This window comes from Odocoileus virginianus, chromosome 28 (genome assembly GCF_023699985.2).
Source record: "Odocoileus virginianus isolate 20LAN1187 ecotype Illinois chromosome 28, Ovbor_1.2, whole genome shotgun sequence".
Lineage (NCBI taxonomy): Eukaryota > Metazoa > Chordata > Mammalia > Artiodactyla > Cervidae > Odocoileus > Odocoileus virginianus.
Genome location: NC_069701.1, coordinates 28,434,775 through 28,452,315, shown reverse-complemented (window position 1 = coordinate 28,452,315; position 17,541 = coordinate 28,434,775). Strand labels below are relative to the sequence as shown.

The 17,541-nt window shown below is 45.8% G+C and overlaps 1 long non-coding RNA gene across 1 annotated transcript; it reads right to left on the bottom strand.

Annotated features, from left to right (window-relative positions):
- Nucleotides 1–232: 232 nt before the first annotated feature.
- Nucleotides 233–1,999, bottom strand: LOC139031836 (uncharacterized). Its single transcript, XR_011484356.1, has 2 exons — nucleotides 1,247–1,999; nucleotides 233–290 (listed from the first exon to the last, which is right to left on the bottom strand). It is a non-coding gene; the product is annotated as an uncharacterized lncRNA (long non-coding RNA).
- Nucleotides 2,000–17,541: the final 15,542 nt, after the last annotated feature.

Below are 17,541 nucleotides of genomic sequence, written 5' to 3'. Positions count from 1 at the left end.
TAGTTTACGGTAACTCTGGGTCCCCAGGGTCTTGCATACTCCTATCTCCCCTAGTCCTTCCCCGGGTCCCCAGTGCCGGTCCTCCCTCGTGGTCGCCCCTTGCCGCCCTTCCTGATCCCTCCCCTCCACCCGGGGGTTCTAAGGGGGGTACGTAAGGGGGGGGCCTTGCTTCTGTTTCCAAGTCTATTAGGTTTGGGCAAGAGGCATCCTGAAAAACCGGTTTTGAGCTCTCTTTCTTCTTAGTTTCTTCCGAAGTGAGTTCCATCACCAGGACCTGTGGATCAGAAGTTCTGTGGACGAAAGGTTTTAACCAGTTAGGTGGGTTTTCTACCAGATCTTGCCAGACCACGATATAAGGGACCTGGCCTGGATGGCCCCTGGGGTCTGGCGCCATTATCTTTTCTTTCACCGCCTGTATTATGGAGGGCTGAAACGTACCCTCCGGGGTCCATCCGACCTGGAAGGTAGGCCATTCTACAGAACACAAAGTAATTAATTTACTTTTCTTGACTGACAGAGACAAGTTATGAGCCCTGGCTCTCACATCCGGAAAATGATCAGTCATGAGAGAGAGTGGAGTAGATTCTCCCTGACCCATAGTTAAGGAACAAGAGGTATGGAAGAAGAGGGAGAGAGAAGTCAATGAGAACAACCACCAAAAAATCCTATCAGGAGTGGTGGCGGCCAAGAGGTTGGGCTTATGGTATGCTTTTGGAACTGTTTATGTGCCTGTGTCGTTGCACGGAAGTTTTCTTGCTGGGGGCGGGCACCCTAGGGGTTTCTGGCCCGTTCCGTGACCCCCTTATCCTTTCACGGGAGTCTTCAAGTGGCAGGCGCCCTAGCGGCTCTTAAGTGCCTGACCCGTGCCCACACCAAGAATTTCAGGCCACGTTCTCAGTTTGAGGTATTAAGGGGGAGCTTCACCCGGTCGGGCCCTAGTTACTTAGGCTCACTTTTGTTGGGCCTTCAGAGTCCACCAGAGTGTAGCCCTGGCCAGGACTCATCAATTGCCCCCACAATCGTTCGCCCGTTCACTGAAGCTCCCAAAGAGATTAGGAAATTGAGATCAGATCAGACAAAACGAAATAGCAAATGACACACCAAAAGAAGACAAGAAGCGAGACAATGCCGGCACTCACACAAACACGGAACGGCGTAGACAAACACACGGACAGACAATTGTCGGCCGACAACCAAGTGCTAGGTCTCTGGGGGGGTGCACTCCCCCGTATCAGACTCAACTTACCAAACAGTGTCCACTGGTCAACGGTCGCGGGATCAGGGGACGAAAGACCCCTTTCTCCGCAAAACCGGTCGCCCTCCAGCGTTTTCGCTGGCCTCGGTCTCACACCGGCCGGAACGTTCCCTGCACCAGTTACCTCCCTGCTCTCCTAGCAGGCCCCGGTTTTACACTGGATTTCCCTGCACCAGTTACCTCCCTGCTCTCCTAGCAGGCCCCGGTTTTACACTGGATTTCCCTGACCTGACTGGGTACCGGTACCGTTCGGATTCTTCCTTCTGTCTCGGGAGGTTTCTCTCCTCGCCAAGGGATCCCGGACGAGCCCCCAAATGTTATGCCCGATGTCCGAATCCCCGAGCGGGAAGAGAGAAAGCCACCAACAGACAATGCAAAACGCAAGAAGGAAGTTTATTGCTAGCTCGAGCTAGGGCCCCCGCTGTGTCCAACGCAGTGGCACACAGGCTGAGAGCCCCGAGCCCGGTTTTCTACCCATATTTATAGAACATCCAATTTCAAACATAAGCAGGGGTCATTTAGTGAAGCGGATTGGTTACATGTTCGCGGGGGTCTTTTCATTGGTCAGACATTCGCGCGCGCGGGATCTTTCCGTAAACAATTTCTGGTTGGCTGGAGCTGGGTGGCCTGATAGTCTCTGACTGGTTGTCTCCTGGTGACCTGATAGTCGCCTCAGTTGCCAGAGTGGGGGCCTGGTCTTCCTGCTTTTGCCCCCTATCATGGCAATGTTATTTTCTCTTCCTACAATTTAACTTCTGTAAACCTTCTGTTTCCTCACCTGTGAAATAAATATCATAATAGCTATGTGATTTGAGGATGAGATGAGAACAGCTTACATAGTAAAGGCACCATAAATGTTATCTTAAACATGAATTTTGTTGGTGTTGTTTTTGTTGCTAAGTTGTGTCTGATGCTTTTACGATCCCATGGACTGTAGCCCGCCAGGCTCCTCTGTCCATGGGATTTCCCAAGCAAGAATACTGGAGTGGGTTGCCATTTCCTTCTCCAGGGGATCTTTCTGACCCAGGGATCAAACCCCTATCTCCCGCATTGGTAGGCGGACGCTTTACCACTGAGTCACCAGGGAAGTTAAACACGAACAGGGCAATCCATGAATCAGGGAGAAAGAAAGTCAATCAAGTGACTATGTGGACTGTTCTAACATTGTTACTGGTGGATTTTTTTCCTTTCTGGACTTCATGCCCTGGAATATGCATTTGAATTCCTCACACGAATTTAATAAACATGTGCTTAATGAGGATTAGATGCAGCATTCAGTGGCGCTCTGGGTCTTTCCATTTGAGGTCACAAAAGGAAATTCAGATAGAGATCTGGACACTCACATGCTTTCTCAGTTGATAGGGGAAGCCTGTAGTCAGCTGCTGTTCCTTTCATGAGAGATGAAGTGGGGAACAGGAGAGAAGGCTGATAGGAGGATGCAGACTAAGGAATCAGCAACATTAGAATAAACCAACAGAACGGAAAAAGAGAAGTGTGTTCCCCAGTGAAATCAACGCCTCCTCCATCATCTTTCCTGAGCCCTGGGGCTGCAGCGGACTTGTGTCTGCCAACACTTAGCACAGTCCTCGCCTGGACAAGGTGATGTCCAGGTGTTGCAGAAAGTGACAGAAGGATAAACTTTACTTACTAACACCTGGACAGAGTTTAATCATGTGTGTGGCACCTCTCTAAGAACTTTATAAATATGAAGTTGGTTAATCTTCAAAACAACTCACCAACATGGATATTTTATGGTCCCTATTTTACAGTTGGGGAAACAGAAGCCTGACTGTAATAGCTATGTTTATTAAGTATCTCATATAATAATAATAAACATAGCTATCATCACCCTGCTTATTTAACTCATATGCAGAGTACATCATGTGAAATGTTGGCCTGGATGAAGCACAAGTTGGAATCAAGATTGCCGGGAGAAATATTAATAACCTCGGATACACAGATGACACCACTCTAATGGCAGAAAGTAAAGAACTAAAGAGCCTCTTGATAAAAGTGAAAGAGGAAAGTGAAAAAGTTGGCTTAGAACTCAACATTCAGAAAACTAAGATCATGGCATCCAGTCCTATCACTTCATGGCAAATAGATGGAGAAACAATGGAAACAGTGAGAGACTTTATTTTTTTGTGCTCCAAAATCACTGCAGATGGTGACTGCAGCCATGAAATTAAAAGATGCTTGCTCCTTGGAAGAAAAGCTATGACCAACTTAGACAGCATATTAAAAAGCAGAGACATTACTTTGCCAACAAAGGTCTGTCTAGTCAAAGCTATGGTTTTTCCAGTAGTCATGTATGGATGTGAGAGTTGGACCATAAAGAAAGCTGAGTGCCAAAGAAATGATGCTTTTGAACTGTGGTGTTGGAGAAGACTCTTGAGAGTCCCTTGGACTGCAAGGAGATCCAACCTGTCAACCCTAAAGGAAATCAGTCCTGAATATTCATTGGAAGGACTGAAGCTGAAGCTGAAACTCCAATACTTTGGCCACCTGATGTGAAAAACCCACTCATTGGAAAAGACCCTGATGCTGGGAAAGATTGAAAGTGGGAGAATGGGACGACAGAGGATGAGATGGTTGGATGGTATCACTGACGAGATGGACATGAGTTTAAGTAGGCTCCGGGAGTTGGTGATGGACACGGAAGCCTGGCATGCTGAAGTCCAGGGGGTCGAAAAGAGTCGGACACGATTGAGTGACTGAACTGACTGATTAAGTATCTATGATGTGTCCGGGTTTTAACGTGTCTTCAATATAGTCCTCATAACCCTATAAAATGAAGTTATTATTATTACTCCATTTATTTTTTTTATTACTTAAATTTATTTTTGGGGGTTTTCCATGTGGCATGTGGGATCTTCCCATACCAGGGATCGAACTCATTCCCCCTGAGAATTCTCTATTACTCTATTTATTAATTCTTTTTTTTTTTTTCCGTTTTGCAGTTTTCCCCAACATAGACAATTTATTTTGCCCATCCTCTGGCTAGTTCACCTTTTGTGTCATCATTTTCTTTTTTTTTCTTTTTTTTTTTAATTTTTTTTTTCCATTTATTTTTATTAGTTGGAGGCTAATTACTTTACATCATTGCAGTGGTTTTTGTTATTTATTAATTCTTGTCTTTTGCAGATGAAGAGTGAAGTTCATGGAGGCTCAGTGACCTGCCTGCAATGCAGAAGACCCAGGTTTGATCCCTGGGTTGGGAAGATCGCCTGGAGAAGGGAATGGCTACCACTCCAGAATTCTTGCCTGGAGAATTCCATAGACAAAGGAGCCTGGCAGGTCCCAGTCCATGGGGTTACAAAGAGTTGGACATGACTGAGAGACTAACATTTTCAGTGACTTGCTCGTGGTCACACAGACACTAAATGGTCTGATTTCACTGCTCCAGACACCCCCTGGACCTCCAGGACACATCTCTTCTCTCAGGTGGTGAGGTGAGACCAGAGATAAGGCTCCATCTAACATAGACACAAGTGACATCAAAGTAAAGCAAAAATATCCTAAGCTCTAGCCTTCCCTCCCTTGCCCATCACCACTCCATTGTGGGACTGAAGCCCTGCTTTGCTGGGTGGTTTGGAGATAACCAGACTTAGAGAAAAACCTGAAGTGAGATTCTCTCTCCTCCTCCTCAAACTCCCCCAGTTCTAGACATTTAATGACAGACATCCCACTCTGTTGCCATCACCCTTGTGACCCCAGCCTCTCACTCCCCACCCCAGGCTGTGTCTGCCTTTACTCTGCCTTTATCTCAAAGATGAAAAAACAACCACCTCTGGGAAGGAAGGGCTCTGAATGAGGTGAGAGAGATGGGAGGGGAGACGTGACTGGGGAGCGGGAGAAGGATGAGGACCAGGGACCCAGAGGTGGGACTCAGAGGCATGTTCCCAGAGCAACAGCCAGCCCATGCAGGGTGAGACCGCAGCCCGGCTTCTAGAGCTGAAGTTGGCGACCCGCATTGACAGGTGCCTTCTCCAGGGCAAGACGCTCCGCAGTCTTGGGGCAGGAAGGATGAGCAGATGGCTAGGGTCTCCGATGAGACAGGGGTACATCTCCATCTCTCCTCCCCTCTGGGCCATAACTAGAGGTCCAGTGTTGGGCTGGTGCTGCTTGGAAGCCTCACCTTTTGTCCATTCCGGAGGGCTGAGGCACACCTGGCCCAGCAGGTTGGAGCTGGGTGGAGCCCTGAGACTGCCCTGACCCAGGGCAACTGTTACCCGGAACAGCCTGAGCGCAACCATCAATCACATCTCACCTGCGGTTGACATTCCCTTCCCCCCAGCTCAGGGGCTTGGGTCCTTCTGGGTGGGGCTGGAACCAGGAGAGCCTCTTAGCCAAGGCTTGGGGAGGATGAATTGAGACATGGGAAAAGAGGCGGCCTGCAGCAGCAGGTGGGGAGTTAGCAGGGAGTAACCAGTCTGGGACAATTGCCTAGAATAAACACTGTTGTCTGCCACAAGCTTTTCTGTGCCAGCCGGGGCCCGCTGAGCTGACCGTGCTTAAAGGGCCAGTTGCCGAGCTAACAGAAGCAAGCTGAGATCTGTCCTGGGGGAGCTGATGGTGAACCTAAGGGCATGAGCTCATGGGAGCAGGAGTCAGGGGATGGGAAGTAAGTCCGAAGGCAGAGCATCCTGCCCCCCAAGGAAGGCTGGGAGTCAGGCTCGGTGACAGACCGTTCTGACCCAAGTCTGGCTGCCTGCTGTCATCTGGGATTGTTCAGGAGAAAAAAATGAGACCGAACCAGAAACAGAGCAGCCTCTCTCGATGTTTCGGGCTGAGTCTGCCTTTCACCCACTGCTCTCTCACGCCCAGGAATTCACGTGCTGTTCCATTTCCCCCTGTGGTCCCTCCCAGTTTCTATCCACCTAAGTGCTATCCTTTTCTATCACAGGAAACTTGCATCTTTCTATTCTCATCTTCACTCCTCTGAAACCCAAACTGTGAAAACGAAAGATTTAACCATATTAAAATCCACACTTTACCCTCATTTTACCAGCAGTGATGTAATCCATCTCCTACTTCCTGGGGGAGGGTGCATGGCCTCCTTCTTCATCTCCCTGTATATCAGGAAACTACTACCTGGATTCAAGGCCACCTGGACGAGGGAGCTGTGGTTACCTGGAAACTGATCTGCAGTAAATACGCCTCCTGATCTGAGTAGGGACTGTTTGGTCTTCTGGGAAACTGGTTCTACCTCTCTGCCCCCTCCGCCTCTGCTCCACCCTGAAGGTATTTGAATTCAGGACCGGTCACAAGGATGTCCTGGAGCAAAAGCTTTCAGGACCCCAGTCAGTCAGGTGGAAGTTCATCTAGAGGAAAAAGAGGTGTTCTCTAAGGGAGAACCAAGATCTATTCGTTTCGTAAGAAGAGTGAGGCAGAGAGGAAGGAAGGAAGGAAGGAAGGGAGGGAGTGAGAAAGAAAACAAGCAAACGAGCAGGAGTAGTTGGGGTGCTGCAGGCTTCTAACTGGTCTGCCTTTTCTTAAGGTGCAACTTTCACCTGGGAGGGAACTAAACAGGGCAGAATGAAACTGTGGGGGCAAGACTAGCTGGGGTGTACGTGTGGTCAAAACAGTGGTGGTATATCTCCCTTTGGGGGTTTCCCTGGTGGCTCAGATGGTGGAAATGGCCAGCAATGCAGAAGATCTGGGTTCGATCCCTGGGTCGGGAAGATGCCCTGGAGGAGGGCATGGCAACCCACTTCAGTGTTCTTGCCTGGAGAATCCCATGGACAGAGGGCTTGGTGGGCTGCCATCCATGGGGTCACAAAGAGTTGGACTCAACTGAGCGACTAACACTTTCACTTTGTACCTCCTTTGACTTATTTCCCAGCCAAAGGCCATTCAGAAACACACTTACTGATTTCTTTCAGGAAATGTGTAGCGCTTGTTCTCTGTCAGCTTCATCTTTACATCTCTTCAGGGCAAAGGCAGCCTGAATACAAGTTCCTGGCTTCCTTGAAGGCAAAGGCCCGCCTGCCTAACCTAGTGCATTGCATACAAGGCATTAATGAACATTTCTGACTTGACTTTTCCCGGCTCCCTGGGCTCCTCTTATTTGGTTTCATAGTAGCCTCTGTTATGACATTCCTTGGCAAAGGCTCTTAGCCTCCTTGCCATGTCTAATCAGGAAGCTCCTGACAGAAGGGGTAGCGAGGGTCCTCATTAAACCTTTTTGCAGTTTCCCACCTACCCGGGGAGGTACCACCAGCCCAGAGGCCAGCACCAAGACACTCCGGGAGAAGCACCTTCAGGATTTTTACCATAAGTTCTGGCAGAAGCAGCTTCCCAACGGACCTACGTGCTGGTTATTGTACTAAAGTTTTGCACTAAAAGGAGGAAACTAAATATGGTGTCTGATGCCCCCAAAGGCTTTTGGAAAAGTTTTCGCTGCCAGAATTGGCTCTTTCCTTAAGGATAGTACTCAGCCAATCAGAGCTTTCTCTGATGATGTCATACTCTGCCAACAAATTTTATTGGTGGGAAGGCTCTGAGGTGTTGTGAGGGTGTAGAATTTCCACTGCAAGCTCAGGGGAAAATTGTCTGTGGCTTCGTTTAAGGTTCTACAGAATTCCATGGTGCTTATATTTCCAACCAAGCTGAGTTTATACTTGGCACTTGTTTAAAATTTGGGAAATTGAGAAACTTTCCTTTTTCCCTGTTGTCAAAAGTTGCTGATTCCTCAGTGGTTGACTATTTTCCTGTACATACCTTTAGCAGAGGCCTTGGGACGATGCTCAGCAGAGAATCAGTCCATGACGGTGGGTAGGGAATGACATCACCGCAGGTTAGCTTGTAGAAAGGCATCTTCCGGTGAGGACGTTAGCGAGCAGGCTGTATGCATGCATATATTTCCATCTGATGGATTCCCAGGCATGCACGTGCCTTAAGTTTGCTCTGCACAGAGATGCAGAACTGAAAATAGCTCAGAGTTTTTTTTCCCCTCCTTTCCATGTGTCCCCAGCTTCCCCAAGTGAAGCCCCTGCTGTCTGCCTGTCTAGGCTGGAGTTAGCACACCAGCGTCTGTACTGAAGGCTAGTGCTGGTACAGTTTACCTCGAGCTGTGGGGGAGTTCCTTGGTTACCTGCATCCACGCGGCTGGGAGCACCCACCCATAACCACACATTAAAAGGATGTCGCGGACTGACTCACAGTCTCTGTTATTTCAAACAGCAGGCCATTCCCGCCCCCACCACCTCTCCCTCAGGATAATCGACTCCACCCTCACCTCATCCGGGAAACCTCAGAGGAGCCCCACCTTGCCTCAGCCCTCACCATCTTCAGTCCGGTCCTCTCTTCCAGCTTTTATCCTTGTCACCCCTCTTCCCAAATACATGACACCTAATTACACTGTCTCAAACTGTGTTAGTGACTCATGAGCATGCTTACATATTTTAGCTCTTCAAGCTTCTATGTACTAACTATATTTACTTTCCCCCTTGTCACATATTAGAAGACAGTGCTAAGCATGGACTTGAATGCCCTGGGAATAAATACTGAAATAGGGACTTCCCTGTGGTCCAGTGGCTAGGACTATGTGCTCCCAATGCAGGGGGCCTGGGTTTGATCCCTGGTCAGGGAATTAGATGCTTCAACTAAGAATTCGAATACCACAATGAAGATTGACGATGCCTCATGCTGCAACTAAAACCTGGTGCAGCCAAATAAATAAATAAACTGGGATAATAACACTTGTGTTGTTATTGTATAGGTATTTTATAAGATTAAATGAGATGATGGATGCTTGACATATCATTGGAGCTTGGTAAATAATAGCTGAATCTGAATCCTAGCATATAAACTCTTTAGGAATTATATATGATGGTTATTTAGTCACTAAGTCATGTCCGACTCTTGTGACCCCATGGATTGCAGCCCACCAGGCTCATCTGTCCATGGGATTCCCCAGACAAGAATACTGGAGTGGGTTGCCATGCCCTTCTCTAGGGGATCTTCCTGACCCAGGGATTGAACCTGGGTCTCTTGCATTGCAGGTGGATTCTTTACTGACTGAGCCACCAGTCATCCCCCAATGCCTAGTTTTTGAGGATAGAGACATTTAATAAATGTCAACTGGCATACCTTGATTTTTATTTATTTATGGTCAAGCCTCATGGCCTCTGGGATCCCCATTCCCCAACCGGGGGTCAAATCCCAGCTCTTGGCAGTGAGTCCTAACCACTGGACCACCAAGGAATTCTCATACTTTGATTTTTAGGATGCCTTTCTAGATCAGACATATTCAGCAAATGGGTAATTTGGGGCACCAAGGAATTACAATGAGAATGAGTTAATACCATTTGATATTTAATCTTCATCCGATGGTTCCCCCTAGTCTGGGAGGCGGGGAGTCAATTACTTTCAGTGGCATATTCAGGACCAAGGCAAGCAAGATCGTAATAAGCACATGGTGACACACTTGTCACTACAAAAGACCTTTGTCCAACTACTTCCTCCATACTTCTGACAGTTCTTACTTTCAGCTGACACTCAGCTAATTAATTCCTACAGAGGTGTTAACAGATAAGACATGACTGATAAAACATTTGCTGATAAAGGTTTGAGGACCCAGCCTGACTTGCTTTGGTAGACATCCTATCATATCTGCAAAGTGGCTTCTAAAATGTCAATGTGTTTCTTTACAGTCTCAAAGGAAACATTTTACTTGAGTCGTAGACGAGGGCTTCCCAGGTGGAACTAGTGGTAAAGAACCCACCTACCAACGCAGCAGACAAAAGAGACATGGGGTTGATCCCTGGGTCAGGAAGATCCCCTGAAGAAGGAACCAGCAACCCACCCCAGTATTCCTGCCTGGGAAGTCCCATGGACAGAGGAGACTTGTGGGCTACAATCCATGGGGGTGCAAATTCTTACCATCCCCAGCTACTTGCCGGGGTCCTGATCCAGCCATTGAGATCACCGGCAGTCACTGCTGCCTTCCTGAGGTCAGCCATGTATCCCCACTCCCTTCACAGTGTATGTCTGGAGTGATGCCTGATCCAGCCTTCAGTTTTCCACGAAGCCCTGGCCCCTTGTTTATACTGTAGGCTCTTTTTGTGGGCCATGGTGCTGCTGAGTTGGTTTCTGTTGTCTGTCTTACCCCTGCTAAGTTGCTCCAGTTGTGTCTAACTCTGTGCAAGCCCATAGACTGTAGCCCGCCAGGCTCCTCTGTCCATGGGACTCTCCAGGCAAGAATACTGGAGTGGGTTACCATGCCCTCCTCTGGGGGACCTTCCCATGTCTTACCCTCTAAATAAAACTGATGACAAGCCACAGTCTGCTCTTTCTTGAGAGCAAGACCCAAATGATGGTGCACATTTGAAGCGAGTTGTTCCAGTCTCACTTCCATCCGCACTCCACATTCTTGGCTTTTTATTCTAACATGAATTCCCACCTTTGGCACTGTCTAGCCCTGGCAGTCTTCCTAACTTTTTCCATCCTATTTGGACCAGCTCTCCTCCCCGATTTCTAGCCAGCTCACGCTTCTGCCTGGTATTTCCCTGATTTGGGGGGACAGGTCCACGTTCTACCTCCTACTCCCTCAGAAATCCTCATTCTTTTTCCCGGCAGCCGTGTCCTGTCTCAGTCCTGTCTTTCCTCCCTCCACTCAGGCCACAGCTGAGACTTAACTTGGTGCACTAAAGAACATAGGAGAGGGAGGAGGACCCCTGTAATCTTGGCCTCATCTTTTCCCAGTTTCCTCCTCTTCCTCACAGCCAAGGCCATTGTTGATCATTTAAAACTCTGTAGCAAGCCTGCAACCATATATTCTGTTGTGTGTCTGTTTTTACATTTTTATTTATTTATTTATTTTGGCCACACAGTGAAGCAAGTGGAGTCAAAGCCACCCCGCCTCCCCCCTCCGGCCCTGCCTTCCCACCCTCTCCCATCCACCCACCCTTTCTCTGCATAGTGGAAGTGTGGATTCTTAACCACTGGACTGCCAGGGATATTCCTGTGTGTGTATTTTTAAAAATCAGGTTTAAAGTCTATTGTCCACTTGTCATTCTGTAAACTGGGGGTTTGGGATGAGGAAATGTAATCACCGTATGTGTATGTGGCAGAGACAGTGCTCATGAGAAACTCCATATGCTCCCCCTGTTTCCCAGCCTCCCTTGCAGGTAGCTGAGGGTTATGAGCACACTCTGGCCAGTAAACTAGAGACTAGACAAGGAAATGTCATTTCGACCTCTCTGTTCCCCTGCATTGACCTTGAGAGCTGCGTGCTGAGATGGCTGCCTGAGCCACAGCTGATGACAGTGGGTCCCCACTGACCCACACCGGCTTTTACATGAATAAGAAATACACCATTGGTGTGTTAGGGCACTGAAATTTTAGGGGCTTTTCTGTCTTCACAGCATAGCTTGACATCACTCTGACTCATGCAAGTGTGGAGGTTTATTCCTACCAACACCCAAGAACTGCTTTTTAGATAACTTAAAATGTATATAAATTATCAGTGCTGATCATGGAAAATTATAGAATACAAATAAGCAAAATGAAAGAAAATTAAAATCATCTATAATCTTATTAGCCAGAGATAAATACTGTTAACATTTTGGTGTCTATACTTCATGTATTTTTTTCTAAGTCTATATAAATATATATTTATTTATTATTCTGGAATCTATTTCCTTACTTGACAAAATATCCAGTACATTTCCCCAAAGCAGTAAATATTACTCTATGACACAATCTTTAATCATTGCATAGTCTTGCATTATGGCTGTATCATAATTTATACACTGTTGGTGTCTGTATTCCTCTGCCTAAATTTTTTCAGTAATGTCTCTGCTCCTTTTCCACATATTTTATCCTTTACTTCCCCTCCCACTCACAGACTGACTCTTAATCATCTACATTCCTAGAATGCAAATGAGACATTCCAAAAATAATTAAAATGGCCATGAAATTCACAAGGTGATATTTTTGGATGGGGAAGGAAGAAGTAAAGTTTTTCCAATGTACTTATCCTTCTAATTATTATTGTTATTATTAATCTTATTTGCTTGGGAAATTCTAGTTTTTATTCTCTGAGTAGTAATAAATGACATGGAGATGGCAAAGGATATGTCAGGATGGGTAGCAGGAGGAAGCTATTTAAGTTAGGATTAGGTGTGGCTGCAAGAAACAAAACCACATCAAACTCAAACTAACAGTAGCTTAAACAAGCAGAACTCTATTTCACTCTCATAGAAGAGTTTAGAGGTAGGCACTCTGATACCGTACTCTATGGAGTATCAAAGCCAGACTTGTTCTACTTCCTTTCCTAAACATTTTCTTCCACTCCTAGTCACCTCACAAAGTTCATATGATTGCTTTAGCTCCAACCATTACATATACATTCCACCATGAGGAGAGGATATTTTTAAAAAGGAGAAGAAAATGTCACTTTTTTGGGAAATTGAACATATTATGTCTCTTTAGTCATTTGGTCAGAGAAGGCAATGGCACCCCACTCCAGTACTCTTGCCTGGAAAATCCCATGGACGGAGGAGCCTGGTAGGCTGCAGTCCATGGGGTCGCTAAGAGTCAGACACAACTGAGCGACTTCACTTTCACTTTTCACTTTCATGCACTGGAGAAGGAAATGGCAACCCACTCCAGTGTTCTTGCCTGGAGAATCCCAGGGACAGGGGAGCCTGGTGGGCTGCCATCTATGGGCTCGCACAGAGTCAGACACGACTGAAGCAACTTAGCAGCAGCAGTCATTGGGTCACCTGTGGATGCATGAGAAGCTGGGAAATACAATAGTCTTCATCCTCAGTATTCATGTGCCCAGCTAAAATTCAAGAATGTTAGGGCCAAAAAGTAAAAAAGAATGCTGTGGACTTCCCTGGTGGTCCAGAGGTTAAGACAGTGCTTCCACTGAAGGAGGTACAGTGGGGAACTAAGATCCCACAAGCCCCATGGTGCTGGCCAAAAAAAAAAATGTTATTGCCATAGAAGAAGAAGAGAGTGGATGTTGGATATTGGTAGACAATCAGATATCTCTGCCATTTGAACCACCAGATGATTAATAAATATCCACGTTTTTCTAAAGTAAATAATTTAATTTAACTGAATGTAACTATGAAACTATTTTAGTCCCTCATGGAGGAGGATCAAACTCAAGGAAAATATAGATTACACTAACAGTCAAATGTAATCAAACTCTCGCTTTGAATGGCTGGGCTAAGTAAATACACATTCAGCACTTTACTCCCTGCAGGATTTCTGAAATCAGCCAGCTTCCTCTGAATGAACAAGTATTAACAGAAAGAACTGATAGCCCTGGGCATCTTCATTGGCACCTGGTTCCATCCAGACGGAGCTATACAATCCATAATGAGCTGAAGATTCTGAGGCACATCCAGGTCCAATTCTCAAATCCCTCAGATAGAGAAAGGAGAGGAGTTGGTGATGTAGAGAGATGAAGAAAGCCAGAGCCTTTGCTCCTGCTGCTTTGACTATCTAAACTCTCTTGTCCCTTCTCTACATGAAAAAGAGCTGCAGGAATTCCCTGGTGGTCCAGTGGCCAAGACTCTGCACTCCCAATGCAGGGGGCCCGGGTTCAATCTCTGGTCTGGGAACTAGATTCCACGTGCAACGACTAAGACCAGACACAGCCAAATAAGTAAATATTAAAAAAGAGAGAAATATTACTCTTCTTTCTCATCATTTAAGGTGCCGTTCAAATCTTTGCTTTTCATGATGCTTTTTCTCTGACTTTAATTTTGGGGTCTATTCATTCATCCATTCGGCAAACACTGAGAAGTCTATCACAAACCAGGATTGGTACTTGGTATAGGGTCGGGAGACTCGCCAGTGAACTAGACAAGTCTGTGCCCTCAAATCAATAGTAATTAGGATGGCTAGCATAGCATTACCCCCAGTGTGCTGGGTTATCTGTCTAAACAAAGGATAGAGAGTTTCTGGAGAGAGGAAACCTGGAGTTTTAATGAACAAACACAGAGTGCGTACTATGTGCCAGTTACTATTCTGTTTTATGCATATTAAGTATATTGATTCTTTCAAGTCTTGTAACAATCCCATGAGTTATAGTCTCATTGTTACTTTGAGTGTGTGTATACTTAATTGCTCAGTTGTGTCCAACTCTTCTGCTACCCCATAGACTATAGTCCATCAGGCTCCTCTGTCCATAGGATTTCCCAGGCAAGAATACTGGAGTGGGTTCTATTTCCTACTCCAGAGGATCTACCCAACCCAGGGGTCAAAGCATCTCCTGCTTTTCCTGCATTGGCAGGTGGATTCCTTACCACTGAGCCACTTGGGAAGCCACTGTTACCTTATTTAATAGATAATGAAACCACAGCATAGAGAGGTTAAGTGACTTTTCACAAGGTCACAGAACTAGCAAGCAGTGAAGCTAAATAAACACACATTGAGTGCTTTACTGTGAATTTGGCTCCAGTGTGCATGCTTCGCTAATATACCATGTTTTATTATGATTCATGCTACCTGAATTCCTAGTATTTAATAAATGCCTGGAACATAGTAGATATTCAGTAAACATATGCTGAATAGAAATGAGCCAGCTGCTTGACTTTAGGCAAGTTATCCTTTGTGAAGTAGAATTTCTACAGAGAAGAAACTGGACTTGGAGATATTCTGGAATTCCAGAACAAAAACTCTGTATTTGTTCCCCATTCATGTAGTAAATAACAGATCTGAAAGAACTCTTAAGGGATCATCGAATGGAGTCCTAGAGTTCAGCCTAATTTCATCTATAGCAGGTTAGGTGGGAATTCCTATATTGATCACGTTTTTAGGATGTCTTGCATCTAAGGAGTAGATGATTCATAGATTCTATAAATGATGTACTGTACCAGGATAAATGCGGTTTCCCAGGTGACGCTAGTGGTAAAGAATTTGCCTTCCAATGCAGGAGACACAAGATATGCAGGCTCGATCCCTGGGTTGGGAAGATCCCTTGGAGTAGGAAATGGCAACCCACTCCAGTATGCTTGCCTAGAAAATCCCATGGACAGAGGAGCCTAGTGGTCTACAGACCATGGGGTCGCAAAGAGTCAGACATGACTGAACAGGCACACACATTCCAGGATAAATAAGATATCTAAAAAGTTCCTTCCGTGGGTGCAAAGGTAAAGCGCTTTTTTCTTGCATGGACAGTTTTGTAACAGAGTATTTTGGTCACATTTCACTTCAGTTTTAAGCAGCATTGGATTATGTTCTGAACCGCTGTGGACTCGTAACAGATGGAACAATGCTTCTAAGACCTCCAGTCTTTGTCAATGTGGCTACAAGCAACGCATTATCCCCAGTAGACTGCCCTAAATGACCTTTTTTCAGATTTCACATTGGGCCCCTAAGACCTCAGGATACACTGCCAGACCTTTGACCAAAGCCAGCAAGATCCCCATCTTCTGACCAAATGCCAGCTTCGGTCACTACAATTTGGCCCGTCTTCTTCCCCCCGCAGTCAGCTGGCCTTCACGTTAGCCTTCCCCACCCAGCTCCTGCTGCCCGGTAATCCCTGAATTGGCAGGACTGCCATCTCTGGTGAGTAATTGTCAGACAGGGGCAGTGCACTGGGCTAAATGTGACTGTAAGGGAGAACATTAGTGGTCATGAACTTCCCTAAAACTCCATCAACAGTTGTATTATTTCTCTGTGGAACAGGGCTATGTGCCCTTGCACTTGAGGATCTAATGTATTTTCATTATTCGTTTCATTCTGAAAGCTTCTGATGTAATGACTTATCATTTTGCTGAGGCAAGAATTGAACACATGCCCCATGAGTTAAAAAAAAAGTTCAGAGTGGATATAAAGTTCACAGTTAAGTCCTTTTGCCAGTTAGTAAGTTTAGTCAAATGCCTAACATCTTGTCATGGCTCCCTTTGGGCATCTAAGATTTTTAGAAAAATTTTTTTATTCACTTATTTGGCCACATTGGGTGTTAGATGCAGCATGTGGGATCTAGTTCCCTGAGCACGGATCGTACCCGGCCCCCTGCATTGGGAGCACGGAGTCTTAGCCACTGGACCACCAGGAAAGTCCTTGGGCATCTACGATTTGGTCTCCATTAATTTTCCTGACAACCCAGTGAGATTCTTTTGACTATTATCCCGATTTTATGCAGGAGAGAATTCTATGTTCTAGTACTAGTCATCCATATAAAAATAGTTGAATGTCTAAGAATGAGTCCTTCCCCCTGAGGTTTCTTTTGTGGGGAGGGGGGAAAGGGGCGACCTGTGGGTATAGAGGTGAGTCCTAGCACACACCATTGTAGGAAGGCTCTGCTCTTGACTCATGTATGGATTTCATCCCTTCATCTCCAATCTCAACTTTCACTCCTTTCCTCCTTGAATTCTTATAAGTAACACAGTGTTCTGTATGTATGTGTTTTCTATTTACTTATATGGCTTATTGTGCGGACATCTCATTTTCCTCCTTAATCTTTTGAATTTTAAAAAAATGTATAAATGGAAAGATATCTATTTTTTAATATTTATTTATTCATTTTAGTTTTTGTCTGTAGTGGGTCTTCAGTGCTCTACACAGGCTTTCTCTAGTTACCAGGCGCAGGGGCCACTCTTTGCTCCGGTGTGCTCAGGCATCTCACTGCGGTGCCTTCTCTCTTGTTGTGGAGCATGAGCTCTAGGGCATGTGGGCTCAGTCGTTGCAGCTGCCAGGCTCCAGAGCACAGGCTCAGTAGTTGTGGAGCATGCGCTTAGCTGCCTGCCCTGTGGCATGATCCCTCTTTTCAGACCAGGGATCAAACCTGTGACCCCTTTATTGGCAAGCGGATTCTTTACCCCTGAGTCCCCAGGGAAGTCCCTCCTTAATCTTTTTAAATCAACACTATGTTTTTAATATCCATCCACAGCACTAACTGTATATCTAGTTCAATGCTTCAATCTGCAGCATGCTATTCCATAGGATACATTCTCAGTATTTTAGTTATCCAGTCCCCTTGTTATGGACACTAGGGGGATTATATATATAAACCATATATATATATTTATATCATATCTATATGTGTAGAAGTGATGTGTCACAGCACATATGTAAACTCCAACTTCACTAAGTACCTACAGATGGCTTTCCAAGTGACTATACCTGTTTTTCCTCCCACCACCACCAAGGTAGACCATGGCATTATCCATCAAAGTATTATTTGAATTGGTTTTTTGATTTCTTAAGTTTTTGTGTGATTGGACACTTACTTAGAAGTATTAGCAAAAGAAAGGTAGGGGAGCTGGATGAGTTAGGGCCCCCACTTGGGCCTCTCCCCCAGTGATTTACCTCTC